Below are 13935 nucleotides of genomic sequence, written 5' to 3' on the forward strand. Positions count from 1 at the left end.
ATACTGTAGCACACTGGCAAAATGGCCGCCGCCCCTGAACCCTTGTGCAGGTTATGGGGCAATGCTGAAGGAGCGTCACAATCCCCTAGCCAAAATACACAGGGGAGGGATAAGCTACTGTAGGATTGCATACAGTATTACGGTACACCGGACTCAATCGCATAGCACACTGTCAAAACGACCACTACCCATGAACCCCCACCTCCTGAACCCCCACCTCGTGGCAGGCAGCAGTTGGGTATGGAATGAGAAATGGCATAAGCTGTGCAGGCTACGGGGCGATGCTGAAGGAGCGTCACAATCCCCTAGCCAAAATACACAGAGATACTGTAAGCGAGGTCTATGCACATTACAGTACTGTGTATAAAACAAAGCAGGAGTGTCAGGATGCCTTGCCTTGCCATCACCTCCAAGCCTACGTAACCAAGCCCGACTAGCACAGTCGCTAGAGCATAAGACTATTAATCTTAGGGTCATGTATTTGAGCTCCATGTTGGGCAGTTGTTTTTTTCTCTTCCTGTACCATTGTATGTGGAACAGTGTATACTTGCATCACCACAACGCAAATGGCTGTCCTCACTTTCACAAAATGCACTGCCCTATCAGCAAAAACTCAGGAATGTATTGACCGGAATTGAACCCGGCCTCCCACGTGGCCGGCTAGATTTCTACCACTGAAACACCAATGATCCACAGATGCTTAATTTTAGACTTACTCATGTACTTTAGTGTACAAAACAAAGCAGGAAAGTCAGGATGCCTTGCCTTGCCATCACACAACTCCTCGGTTACCAAGCATTGCTAACTCAGTCGGTAAAGCATGAGACTCTTAATCTCAGGGTCGTGGGCTCGAGCCCCACATTGGGCGGATGTTTTTTTTCTTTTCCTGTACCATTGTATGTGGAACACTGTCAACTTGCACCACCACAGCGCAAATGGCTGTCCTCACTTTCACAAAATGCACTGCCATATCAGCAAAAACTCAGGACTGCATTGGCCGGGAATCTAACCTGGGCATCCCGCGTAGCAGGCGAGAATTCTACCACTGAACCACCAATGCTCCACAGATACTTAATTTTACACTTACTCGTGTACTTTAGTGTAGGAAACAAAGCAGGAGTGTCAGGATGCCTTGCCTTGCCATCACCTCCATACATTCTCAACCAAGCCTGGCTAGCTCAGTAGAGCATGAGACTCTTAATCTCAGGGTCGTGGGTTAGAGCCCCACTTTGGGCGGATGTTTTTTCTTTTCCTGTACCATTGTATGTGGAACACTGTATACTTGCACCACCACAGCGCAAATGGCTGTCCTCACTTTCACAAAATACACTGCCATATCAGCAAAAACTCAGGACTGCATTGGCCGGGAATCGAACCCAGGCCTCCTGCATGGCAGGCAAGAATTCTACCACTGAACCACCAATGCTCCAAAGATACTTACTCGTGTACTTTAGTGTATGAAACAAAGCAGGAGTGTCAGGATGCCTTGCCTTGCCATCACCTCCATACATTCTCAACCAAGCCTTGCTAGCTCAGTCGGTAGAGCATGAGACTTTTAATCTCAGGGTCGTGGGTTCGAGCCACACGTTGGGCGGTTGTTTTTTCTTTTCCTGTACCATTGTATGTGGAACACTGTATACTTGCACCACCACAGCGCAAATGGCTGTCCTCACTTTCACAAAATACACTGCCATATCAGCAAAAACTCAGGACTGCATTGGCCGGGAATCGATTCCGGGCCTCACGCGTGGCAGGCGAGAATTCTACCACTGAACCACCAATGCTCCACAGATGCCTAATTTTACACTTACTCATGTACTTTAGTGTATAAAACAAAGCAGGAGTGTCAGGATGCCTTGCCTTGCCATCACCTCCAAGCCTACGTAACCAAGCCCGACTAGCATAGTCGCTAGAGCATAAGACTATTAATCTTAGGGTCATGTATTTGAGCTCCATGTTGGGCAGTTGTTTTTTTCTCTTCCTGTACCATTGTATGTGGAACAGTGTATACTTGCATCACCACAGCGCAAATGGCTGTCCTCACTTTCACAAAATGCACTGCCCTATCAGCAAAAACTCAGGAATGTATTGACCGGGAATTGAACCCGGCCTCCCACGTGGCCGGCTAGATTTCTACCACTGAACCACCAATGATCCACAGATGCTTAATTTTAGACTTACTCATGTACTTTAGTGTACAAAACAAAGCAGGAGAGTCAGGATGCCTTGCCTTGCCATCACCACAACTCCTCGGTTACCAAGCATTGCTAACTCAGTCGGAAAAGCATGATACTCTTAATCTCAGGGTCGTGGGTTCGAGACCCACATTGGGCGGATGTTTTTTTTCTTTTCCTGTACCATTGTATGTGGAACACTGTCAACTTGCACCACCACAGCGCAAATGGCTGTCCTCACTTTCACAAAATGCACTGCCATATCAGCAAAAACTCAGGACTGCATTGGTCGGGAATCGAACCCGGGCCTCCTGCGTGGCAGGCGAGAATTCTACCACTGAACCACCAATGCTCCACAAATACTTAACTTTACACTTACTCGTGTACTTTAGTGTATGAAACAAAGCAGGAGTGTCAGGATGCCTTGCCTTGCCATCATCTCCATACATTCTCAACCAAGCATGGCTAGCTCAGTCGGTAGAGCATGAGACTTTTAATCTCAGGGTCGTGGGTTCGAGCCTGACGTTGGGCAGATGTTTTTTCTTTTCCTGTACCATTGTATGTGGAACACTGTATACTTGCACCACAACAGCGCAAATGGCTGTCCTCACTTTTACAAAATACACTGCCATATCAGCAAAAACTCAGGACTGCATTGGCCGGGAATCGATTCCGGGCCTCACGCGTGGCAGGCGAGAATTCTACCACTGAACCACCAATGCTCCACAGATGCCAAGTTTTACACTTACTCATGTACTTTAGTGTATAAAACAAAGCAGGAGTGTCAGGATGCCTTGCCTTGCCATCACCTCCAAGCCTACGTAACCAAGCCCGACTAGCACAGTCGCTAGAGCATAAGACTATTAATCTTAGGGTCATGTATTTGAGCTCCATGTTGGGCAGTTGTTTTTTTCTCTTCCTGTACCATTGTATGTGGAACAGTGTATACTTGCATCACCACAGCGCAAATGGCTGTCCTCACTTTCACAAAATGCACTGCCCTATCAGCAAAAACTCAGTAATGTATTGACCGGGAATTGAACCCGGCCTCCCACGTGGCCGGCTAGATTTCTACCACTGAAACACCAATGATCCACAGATGCTTAATTTTAGACTTACTCATGTACTTTAGTGTACAAAACAAAGCAGGAAAGTCAGGATGCCTTGCCTTGCCATCACACAACTCCTCGGTTACCAAGCATTGCTAACTCAGTCGGTAAAGCATGAGACTCTTAATCTCAGGGTCGTGGGTTCGAGCCCCACATTGGGCGGATGTTTTTTTTCTTTTCCTGTACCATTGTATGTGGAACACTGTCAACTTGCACCACCACAGCGCAAATGGCTGTCCTCACTTTCACAAAATGCACTGCCATATCAGCAAAAACTCAGGACTGCATTGGCCGGGAATCGAACCCGGGCCTCCCGCGTGGCAGGCGAGAATTCTACCACTGAACCACCAATGCTCCACAGATGCCTAATTTTACACTTACTCATGTACTTTAGTGTATAAAACAAAGCAGGAGTGTCAGGATGCCTTGCCTTGCCATCACCTCCAAGCCTACGTAACCAAGCCCGACTAGTACAGTCGCTAGAGCATAAGACTATTAATCTTAGGGTCATGTATTTGAGCTCCATGTTGGGCAGTTGTTTTTTTCTCTTCCTGTACCATTGTATGTGGAACAGTGTATACTTGCATCACCACAGCGCAAATGGCTGTCCTCACTTTCACAAAATGCACTGCCCCATCAGCAAAAACTCAGTAATGTATTGACCGGGAATTGAACCCGGCCTCCCACGTGGCCGGCTAGATTTCTACCACTGAAACACCAATGATCCACAGATGCTTAATTTTAGACTTACTCTTGTACTTTAGTGTACAAAACAAAGCAGGAAAGTCAGGATGCCTTGCCTTGTAATCACCACAACTCCTCGGTTACCAAGCATTGCTAACTCAGTCGGTAAAGCATGAGACTCTTAATCTCAGGGTCGTGGGTTCGAGCCCCACATTGGGCGGATGTTTTTTTTCTTTTCCTGTACCATTGTACGTGGAACACTGTCAACTTGCACCACCACAGCGCAAATGGCTGTCCTCACTTTCACAAAATGCACTGCCATATCAGCAAAAACTCAGGACTGCATTGGCCGGGAATCTAACCTGGGCATCCCGCGTAGCAGGCGAGAATTCTACCACTGAACCACCAATGCTCCACAGATACTTAATTTTACACTTACTCGTGTACTTTAGTGTAGGAAACAAAGCAGGAGTGTCAGGATGCCTTGCCTTGCCATCACCTCCATACATTCTCAACCAAGCCTGGCTAGCTCAGTAGAGCATGAGACTCTTAATCTCAGGGTCGTGGGTTAGAGCCCCACTTTGGGCGGATGTTTTTTCTTTTCCTGTACCATTGTATGTGGAACACTGTATACTTGCACCACCACAGCGCAAATGGCTGTCCTCACTTTCACAAAATACACTGCCATATCAGCAAAAACTCAGGACTGCATTGGCCGGGAATCGAACCCAGGCCTCCCGCATGGCAGGCAAGAATTCTACCACTGAACCACCATTGCTCCACAGATACTTAATTTTACACTTACTCGTGTACTTTAGTGTATGAAACAAAGCAGGAGTGTCAGGATGCCTTGCCTTGCCATCACCTCCATACATTCTCAACCAAGCCTGACTAGCTCAGTCGGTAGAGCATGAGACTCTTTATCTCAGGGTCGTGGGTTCGAGCCCCACGTTGGGCGGATGTTTTTTCTTTTCCTGTACCATTGTATGTGGAACACTGTATACTTGCACCACAACAGCGCAAATGGCTGTCCTCACTTTCACAAAATGCACTGCCATATCAGCAAAAACTCAGGACTGCATTGGCCGGGAATCGATTCCGGGCCTCACGCGTGGCAGGCGAGAATTCTACCACTGAACCACCAATGCTCCACAGATGCCTAATTTTACACTTACTCATGTACTTTAGTGTATAAAACAAAGCAGGAGTGTCAGGATGCCTTGCCTTGCCATCACCTCCAAGCCTACGTAACCAAGCCCGACTAGTACAGTCGCTAGAGCATAAGACTATTAATCTTAGGGTCATGTATTTGAGCTCCATGTTGGGCAGTTGTTTTTTTCTCTTCCTGTACCATTGTATGTGGAACAGTGTATACTTGCATCACCACAGCGCAAATGGCTGTCCTCACTTTCACAAAATGCACTGCTCTATCAGCAAAAACTCAGGAATGTATTGACCGGGAATTGAACCCGGCCTCCCACGTGGCCGGCTAGATTTCTACCACTGAACCACCAATGATCCACAGATGCTTAATTTTAGACTTACTCATGTACTTTAGTGTACAAAACAAAGCAGGAGAGTCAGGGTGCCTTGCCTTGCCATCACCACAACTCCTCGGTTACCAAGCATTGCTAACTCAGTCGGTAAAGCATGAGACTCTTAATCTCAGGGTCGTGGGTTCGAGCCCCACATTGGGCGGATGTTTTTTTTCTTTTCCTGTACCATTGTATGTGGAACACTGTATACTTGCACCACCACAGCGCAAATGGCTGTCCTCACTTTCACAAAATACACTGCCATATCAGCAAAAACTCAGGACTGCATTGGCCGGGAATCGATTCCGGGCCTCACGCGTGGCAGGCGAGAATTCTACCACTGAACCACCAATGCTCCACAGATGCCTAATTTTACACTTACTCATGTACTTTAGTGTATAAAACAAAGCAGGAGTGTCAGGATGCCTTGCCTTGCCATCACCTCCAAGCCTACGTAACCAAGCCCGACTAGCACAGTCGCTAGAGCATAAGACTATTAATCTTAGGGTCATGTATTTGAGCTCCATGTTGGGCAGTTGTTTTTTTCTCTTCCTGTACCATTGTACAGATGTAGCCACCTTTATCTTGAGTGGCCGCGGCGGTTGTCCCGTTCGACCATACGCAGCGTACTGTGGCGTAGCGAGGCGCGCCTAGCCACAGAGAGGCTATCTAATCGCACGGAGACAGACATTTGACGTTTGGCGTTACCTTTACGTGTAATACCTGCGATCAGCCACCAGATGTCGCTTTTTACAATCACCACTGCGCATGCGTGTGGTCTCCCGTAAAATACAATACTGACATACATAATAAGGACTACTTTACTAAGGCGTCTCATTACGCTGCATACAGCAAATACTGTACTCATTACGCTGCATTATTTAATACAGTACTGTACAGTATATACAGTACGACACCGACGCAAATACAGTAGTACAGCATACAGTATATGATCCATCTACAATACTTTATGAATACTGTATGTGAGCGTGCAAGTCCCGCAGACAAAACACAGTACTGTAAAACCAGTAGTGTACACTGTCGCAAATGGATGTGTGTTACAAGTTCACTATTGCCTCTCAAGATTAGGAATTTTCTACAGTGTTATCGTCCTAATCCCGTAGCCATTACAGCATAATCAAAACCAACGGATTTATACATTTGTCTGCGGCGAAGTGGTGAAGTGTTTCGCTTCCTATACTCAGAGTCCAGGGTTCGATTCCTTAAGTACTGTACGAATGCATGTTACTGTAGTTTTTTTCAGACACTTTATTATTTTTTTTATTCACATACTGCAAACCAGGGCATACAGTAGCTGCATGAGCGGTTCTATGCGATCGAGTCCGGTGTACCATAATGTGCAGGTTCTATGCAGGTTAAGGTACTATGCTCCGTACACAGTACACATACAATTCTGTAGCTGGGCAGACTGAATAGAAATGGCTACCACCTATGACTCCTTGCCCCACAGAGGCCCTAGGCTACGGAGCAAGTAATAGTCCAGATTGTACAGACTATGGGGCAATGCTGAATGAGCGTCACAATCCCCTAGCTAAAATACACAGTATGCATATTATGGTACACCGGACTCGATGACATACTGTAGCACACTGGCAAAATGGCCGCCGCCCCTGAACCCTTGTGCAGGTTATGGGGCAATGCTGAAGGAGCGTCACAATCCCCTAGCCAAAATACACAGGGGAGGGATAAGCTACTGTAGGATTGCATACAGTATTACGGTACACCGGACTCAATCGCATAGCACACTGTCAAAACGACCACTACCCATGAACCCCCACCTCCTGAACCCCCACCTCGTGGCAGGCAGCAGTTGGGTATGGAATGAGAAATGGCATAAGCTGTGCAGGCTACGGGGCGATGCTGAAGGAGCGTCACAATCCCCTAGCCAAAATACACAGAGATACTGTAAGCGAGGTCTATGCACATTACAGTACTGTACGTTACACCGGGCTCGGTCGCATAGCAAACTGACAAAACACAAGTTTTACAGTACATACAGTAAAGCAGGCCAAAGCTGCAGGAGAGTTTCTACTGTAAAGGTTCTATGCACCGTACGGTAATGTACACATACCTGTACAATTCTATAGCAGGGCAGACTCAATTGAAATGGCTACCGCCTGTGACTCCTACAGTAGCTCCTAGGAGGCACTCAGCTATGGAGCAAATAACAGCACAGATTTTGCAGGCTACGGGGCAATGCTGAAGGAGCGTCACAATCCCCTAGCTACAATACACAGGGGTGATAGAGATAATCGAGTGGCTGGAGGGGGGTCCCCTTGATTTAAGGGGCCCCCACTCCTCCAGGGTACTCCGGCCAGGTGTGACTAGTTGGGTATTTAATTCCATGGCCGCAGGGACCTGTATAAAAGTCTCCCCCGGCTGTGCATTATCTGTCCAGCTAGTGGAGCCCAGTGCTGATTCAAAAAATATGGGGAACCCCTACGCTTTTTTTGTCCCCCTTATTTTTTGCACCAGGACCAGGCGCAGAGCCCGGTGCTGGTTCTAAAAAGATGGGGGATCCCGTGTCCATTTTTTCCGTATTCCTTCCGGAATTCGACTGCAATTGCATATACAGTACTGTACCCCTTAATGTCACTGCTTACAGTATACAGTATTTAGACATGAGCTTGTGTACAGTATCTGTCATGAGGTGCTTTTTTCACTGACACTATAACTTTTTTCTATTGTGATATACTGTACAGAGGCGGCAAACTAGCCAAACGGGAATAATCAGCTTCTGCAGAATAAAATGAGATGCTACAGTACATGCCTATATTCTGTGAGTGACTGCGGCTCTATGAAATTAAATCAGAAAATTTAAATATGAAATGCATTACTAATGTGTGGCATTACTGTACTGTATGTGTATAAGGTGTACTACAATATTTTCTGGTGTAACATAAGGAAAGGGCACTACTGCATGGTCTAATGCAGTGGTTCTCAAACTTGGTCCTCAGGACCCCACACAGTGCATGTTTTGCAGGTAAACCAGCAAGTGCACAGATGTATTCATTACTAACTGACACATTTTAGAAGGTCCATACAGTAGGTGGAGCTAATTTTTTCACTTGTGATTCTGTGAGACCTGCAAAACCTGCACTGTGTGGGGTCCTGAGGACTGAGTTTGAGAACCTGTGGTCTAATGTAAATAAAGATGAATGTGGTGGGGTGTAATGTGAATAAGGGGCATTACTGTTAGGAGTAATGTGGTACTATGATATGATGTCATGAGAATAAGAGACACCACTGCATGATATAATGTGAATAAAGTTGCAGTACTGTGTTGTGTCATTTCATCTTCGGGTATTATTGTGTTACCATGCCCCTTCCCAGCAAGAACATACTGTACACTGTTTTGGGCTGGCACTAAATGTGCACATTGTTCTTATTTAGATTATAGGGGGTAGGAGCGCCAAAATGGGTGATGGTGCTGGGAAAGGGGTGCAGGGTTAGAGGCGGAACTACGTAGCATCTGTGCAAGAGGGCATCAGCCAAAATCTAGCCTAGGGCATCATGTTGGTCAGGTTTGGCTCTGATAATACTGTATACTGTACTCTTACTGTACTTTGCATTCAATACAGATACTGTTTGCACACAGGTTTTACATGAATCATTGGCAATGCTGCAGGAGTGTCTCATTAGGCAATCTAAAATATACCACGACTATGGGTGGGGATACAGTAGGGAAGTTCTGTCACCATAAGCTGTCTGCTGTGTATAGCATATTTCCATCTGAGATGCATTTGTGTGTTTGTAATAAGAAAAAAACATTTTACTGTACATTTAGTGGATACAGTATTTCTCCCCCATAATGACGTATCATACTGTACAGGTACCCTCATGTACTGTACCGTACCATACTGTAAAATTGAATATTTATTGGAAAAACATCAATATTAATGTAAAAATAAAGTATTACAACATCCGATTCCATGTACTGCACTGATCAAAATGTACAGTACTCTTATTCAGGACTTATAAAACTGAAAATAACTGTTCATACAGTACACATCAATAACATTACTACTGTATAATATTCTACATTAGTTTATGCAATAATCAGACAAAGGCAATTTTATCATTTTTTTTAATAATGCACCAATTTAAAATTTTAAACAGAAAATACAGAACTACATATTTGTGGCTTGACCATTTCTTTCAACTACAACAGGTAATACTTTATACAGGTGATTTATATAATTATTACAATGTTCAGGTGTGAGTACTTCTAGCCAAAATTTCTTTATCCCATCCACCAGTTGCTGTTTTGTTGTTGGCTTTGCAACACTCCTAACGTACCTCTTCAATTGAGCCCACACTAATTCGATTGGGTTCATGTCTGGTGATCTAATTAAAAAAAAAAAAAAAGCGTATAGAAAAAATTAATTACAGTACATTACAGTAAATAGAGAAAATTAAACATACAATATTGTACTGTTTATTAAACAAAATTTTTTTTTACAGTACTAGAGTGCTATCCAAAATTTTACTTGTACACTGTTGAAAGAATACTCACTCTGGTGGTGTGCGTTCCCAATTCATACCTTTCTCTTCCATAAATTTGGCTGAGGCGGAGTGTTTAGGATCATTGTCTTGGAATATCCTATGGTGAGTTGGGTAATATTTATTCACAAATGGCACCATACATTTCTCTACTATTGTTTCTTGGAAATATTTCTTATCCATGATTCCTACAGAAATCAAAAAATGTTGTTCATTAATAAGCAACTCCTTTTATTGTGCAGTTACACGTACTCTACAGTACAACATGTATTTTTACAGAACACAGGCACAGAATAAAGTATAGTACTGTACTGTACCTTCGAAAAATAATAGGGGACCAGCTCCTAATCGTGATATGCCTCCCCATACATGGATTTTCAATGGATGCTTTGGGCGTGGTTTTAAAGAGATATGGTTACGTTTCCTGAATGACATTCTGGAGAACCGCTCAAGGGCAACAGACGATTCATCTGTGAAAATGACATCATCAAATGTTTCACCACTCTCAATCCATCGCCGTGCCTGTTCCACTCTCTTTTCTTTATTCACATCTCTTATCATTGGAGATATCCTGTGAAGAGCCAAAAATAATGAAATCAGATACAGTTATGAAATTACAGATTTACAGATTACTGTATATACAGTAGACTGTATGTGCAGTATACTGTATTATATACCTACTGTATACATTAAACTGTACATACAGTACATTAAGTTACATACAGAGTAATATATATATACATACTGTACATACACACAAACACACACACACAGTATACAGTATGTAATCATCACAATAAGCCGGCAATGCTTCATTGCTGTCTCTGAGTGCCTATACAGTAGGTATCTCTTTTGGGATAGAATACTGTATATACAGTATATACACACACACATACTGTATATAGTATAAAGTACACACTCTGTATAATGATTTATGGCATTATTATATCACGTATCAAGGGATTATTAACAGTGCATTTACTGTATGGTTTATACTGCTTTCAGTATTTTACCTTGTTGCGCCAAAGGTCCATCCCATTTTCCGTCGCATCCTTCTGATGCTGGTGGCCGATATGTCCAGGTCATACTTGGAATGGAGAATTCGTTTTATTTGCAGAGCAGTACGCTCATCATCCTCACGAGTTAGTTCCTCCACAATTTGTTGCACTCTCCTACAGTACAATACAGTATGAAAAATATGAATTCATGAACAGCACAATCACAGTTACAATTGATGAAGTTTTTATTTTATTTCAAAAAAATTGTTTATGGTATAAAGCAAGTCATTTAAACATTACAGTAGTGTACAGTACGTACCATGTGCATTTTGTAGGAAATACAAATCTGGGCGTTGTTCTCTCGAATGCATGATAGCGCACCGTTTCTAAAGTGACTATAATGCCACTTTCCTTGAGCCATGCATGGATCTCTTTGATGGTTTTATTTTCTTTTTTCATGTTGGCGATTATCTTGCTCATCGTTTTGTTGATAGTTACTGGCATGTTGTCCAACTATAATTCCTGTATGGAGAGAAAACATTTGTGAATACTGTAGTCTAAAATTTACACATCTGAAAATGCATAAGAGTTTTATGATAGAAGTTAATACTGTACATGTTTACTATCCAGTACCTGATGTTCAAATTTAAGTATTGTATACTGTACAGTACTGAAAATACAACTTCAGTGTTATGGACTGCAATTAGTTTCCTGTATGAAACAGATACAGTACAGTAAATAACCCTCCTTGGAAGTGCATGGGCCCTGTGAGACTTACAGTAGTGTACAGCATAAGGGTCGACTGACATGATGTACAAGCATTACATACAGTACATGTCAGTACTGTATGTAAATTCTTCAATTATTGCCTAACAACAATGCTGCTTACTGTATATTAAATACTGTAGGCCTAGAAATGTGCATCTCAATATAGTAGTTAAAAACACAGGGGCCTATGTGGATAAGCGAGTTCTATGCACACAAAAAATGGCCACCGACCGTGAACCCCCAGCACGTGGCAGCGCTCGGATATGTAGTGAGATACAGTATGGCATACATTTCACAGTTCAGGGGGCAATGCTGAAGGAGCGTCACAATCCCCTAGCTCAATTACATTGGGATAAGCGAGGTCTATGCACATTACGGTATACCGAGCTGGATCGCTTAGCAACCTGACAAAATGGCCGCCGACCGTGAACTCCCAGCACGTGGCAGCGCTCGGATATGTAGTGAGATACAATATGGCATACATTTCACAGTTCAGGGGGCAATGCTGAAGGAGCGTCACAATCCCCTAGCTCAATTACATTGGGATAAGCGAGGTCTACTGTATGCACATTACGGTATACCGAGCTGGATCGCTTAGCAACCTGACAAAATGGCCGCCGACCGTGAACTCCCAGCACGTGGCAGCGCTCGGATATGTAGTGAGATACAATATGGCATACATTTCACAGTTCAGGGGGCAATGCTGAAGGAGCGTCACAATCCCCTAGCTCAATTACATTGGGATAAGCGAGGTCTATGCACATTACGGTATACCGAGCTGGATCGCTTAGCAACCTGACAACATGGCCGCCGACCGTGAACTCCCAGCACGTGGCAGCGCTCGGATATGTAGTGAGAGATGGTATACATTTTAAAATACACCGGGATAAGTTGTACAGGCCATGGAGCAATGCACAGGGACATTCATCATTTACGTACAGTATATAAATAATTGTAAACCGTAAATGAAAGAATTACCGGTCAAATACTGTATGACGAAACTGTGTCAATGAGCTGGAACAGTATGGCCTGTGAAGAAGTTATCGAAGGCAGAAACGGAGAGCAAATTATCAGGAGATTTCTGAAAGGTCGGAGAAGATCCACACAGCAAGTCTGCCTACGAGGAAACAGCTTTGCAAAGTGGGTAGCGGGGCGGTGACTGAGACGCTCTTTTATTCACATTCACACAAAAGGAATTCTTACCGCTGTGATTGGTGCCAATATAGGCGCATTCATCCTTACACCAATCACAGAGCATACTGTACAGGTACTTTTGAATGTGAATAAAAGAGCGTCTCAGTCACCGCCCGCTACCCACTTTGCAAATCTGTTTCCTCGTAGGCAGACTTGCTGTGTGGATCTTCTCCGACCTTTCAGAAATCTCCTGATAATTTGCTCTCCGTTTCTGCCTTCGAAAACTTCTTCACAGGCCATACTGTTCCAGCTCATTGACACAGTTTCGTCATACAGTATTTGACCGGTAATTCTTTCATTTACGGTTTACAATTATTTATATACTGTACGTAAATGATGAATGTCCCTGTGCATTGCTCCATGGCCTGTACAACTTATCCCGGTGTATTTTAAAATGTATACCATCTCTCACTACATATCCGAGCGCTGCCACGTGCTGGGAGTTCACGGTCGGCGGCCATGTTGTCAGGTTGCTAAGCGATCCAGCTCGGTATACCGTAATGTGCATAGACCTCGCTTATCCCAATGTAATTGAGCTAGGGGATTGTGACGCTCCTTCAGCATTGCCCCCTGAACTGTGAAATGTATGCCATATTGTATCTCACTACATATCCGAGCGCTGCCACGTGCTGGGAGTTCACGGTCGGCGGCCATTTTGTCAGGTTGCTAAGCGATCCAGCTCGGTATACCGTAATGTGCATACAGTAGACCTCGCTTATCCCAATGTAATTGAGCTAGGGGATTGTGATGCTCCTTCAGCATTGCCCCCTGAACTGTGAAATGTATGCCATATTGTATCTCACTACATATCCGAGCGCTGCCACGTGCTGGGAGTTCACGGTCGGCGGCCATTTTGTCAGGTTGCTAAGCGATCCAGCTCGGTATACCGTAATGTGCATACAGTAGACCTCGCTTATCCCAATGTAATTGAGCTAGGGGATTGTGACGC

The 13935-nt window shown here is 44.2% G+C and overlaps 8 non-coding genes across 8 annotated transcripts; 2 read left to right on the forward strand and 6 right to left on the reverse strand.

Annotated features, from left to right (window-relative positions):
• Nucleotides 1-989: 989 nt before the first annotated feature.
• On the reverse strand, nucleotides 990-1060 carry TRNAS-GCU (transfer RNA serine (anticodon GCU)). The gene has a single exon. It is a non-coding gene; the product is annotated as a tRNA-Ser (tRNA).
• Nucleotides 1061-1355: 295 nt separating this feature from the next.
• TRNAG-GCC (transfer RNA glycine (anticodon GCC)) lies at nucleotides 1356-1426 on the reverse strand. The gene has a single exon. It is a non-coding gene; the product is annotated as a tRNA-Gly (tRNA).
• A 95-nt stretch (nucleotides 1427-1521) lies between these two features.
• TRNAK-UUU (transfer RNA lysine (anticodon UUU)) lies at nucleotides 1522-1594 on the forward strand. The gene has a single exon. It is a non-coding gene; the product is annotated as a tRNA-Lys (tRNA).
• Nucleotides 1595-2455: 861 nt separating this feature from the next.
• On the reverse strand, nucleotides 2456-2526 carry TRNAG-GCC (transfer RNA glycine (anticodon GCC)). Its single transcript has one exon. It is a non-coding gene; the product is annotated as a tRNA-Gly (tRNA).
• Nucleotides 2527-3566: 1040 nt separating this feature from the next.
• On the reverse strand, nucleotides 3567-3637 carry TRNAG-GCC (transfer RNA glycine (anticodon GCC)). The gene has a single exon. It is a non-coding gene; the product is annotated as a tRNA-Gly (tRNA).
• Nucleotides 3638-4308: 671 nt separating this feature from the next.
• On the reverse strand, nucleotides 4309-4379 carry TRNAS-GCU (transfer RNA serine (anticodon GCU)). The gene has a single exon. It is a non-coding gene; the product is annotated as a tRNA-Ser (tRNA).
• Nucleotides 4380-4674: 295 nt separating this feature from the next.
• Nucleotides 4675-4745, reverse strand: TRNAG-GCC (transfer RNA glycine (anticodon GCC)). The gene has a single exon. It is a non-coding gene; the product is annotated as a tRNA-Gly (tRNA).
• Nucleotides 4746-4852: 107 nt separating this feature from the next.
• Nucleotides 4853-4925, forward strand: TRNAK-CUU (transfer RNA lysine (anticodon CUU)). Its single transcript has one exon. It is a non-coding gene; the product is annotated as a tRNA-Lys (tRNA).
• Nucleotides 4926-13935: the final 9010 nt, after the last annotated feature.

The sequence above is a fragment of the Pseudophryne corroboree genome, chromosome 3 (genome assembly GCF_028390025.1).
Source record: "Pseudophryne corroboree isolate aPseCor3 chromosome 3, aPseCor3.hap2, whole genome shotgun sequence".
NCBI classification, from domain to species: Eukaryota; Metazoa; Chordata; class Amphibia; order Anura; family Myobatrachidae; genus Pseudophryne; species Pseudophryne corroboree.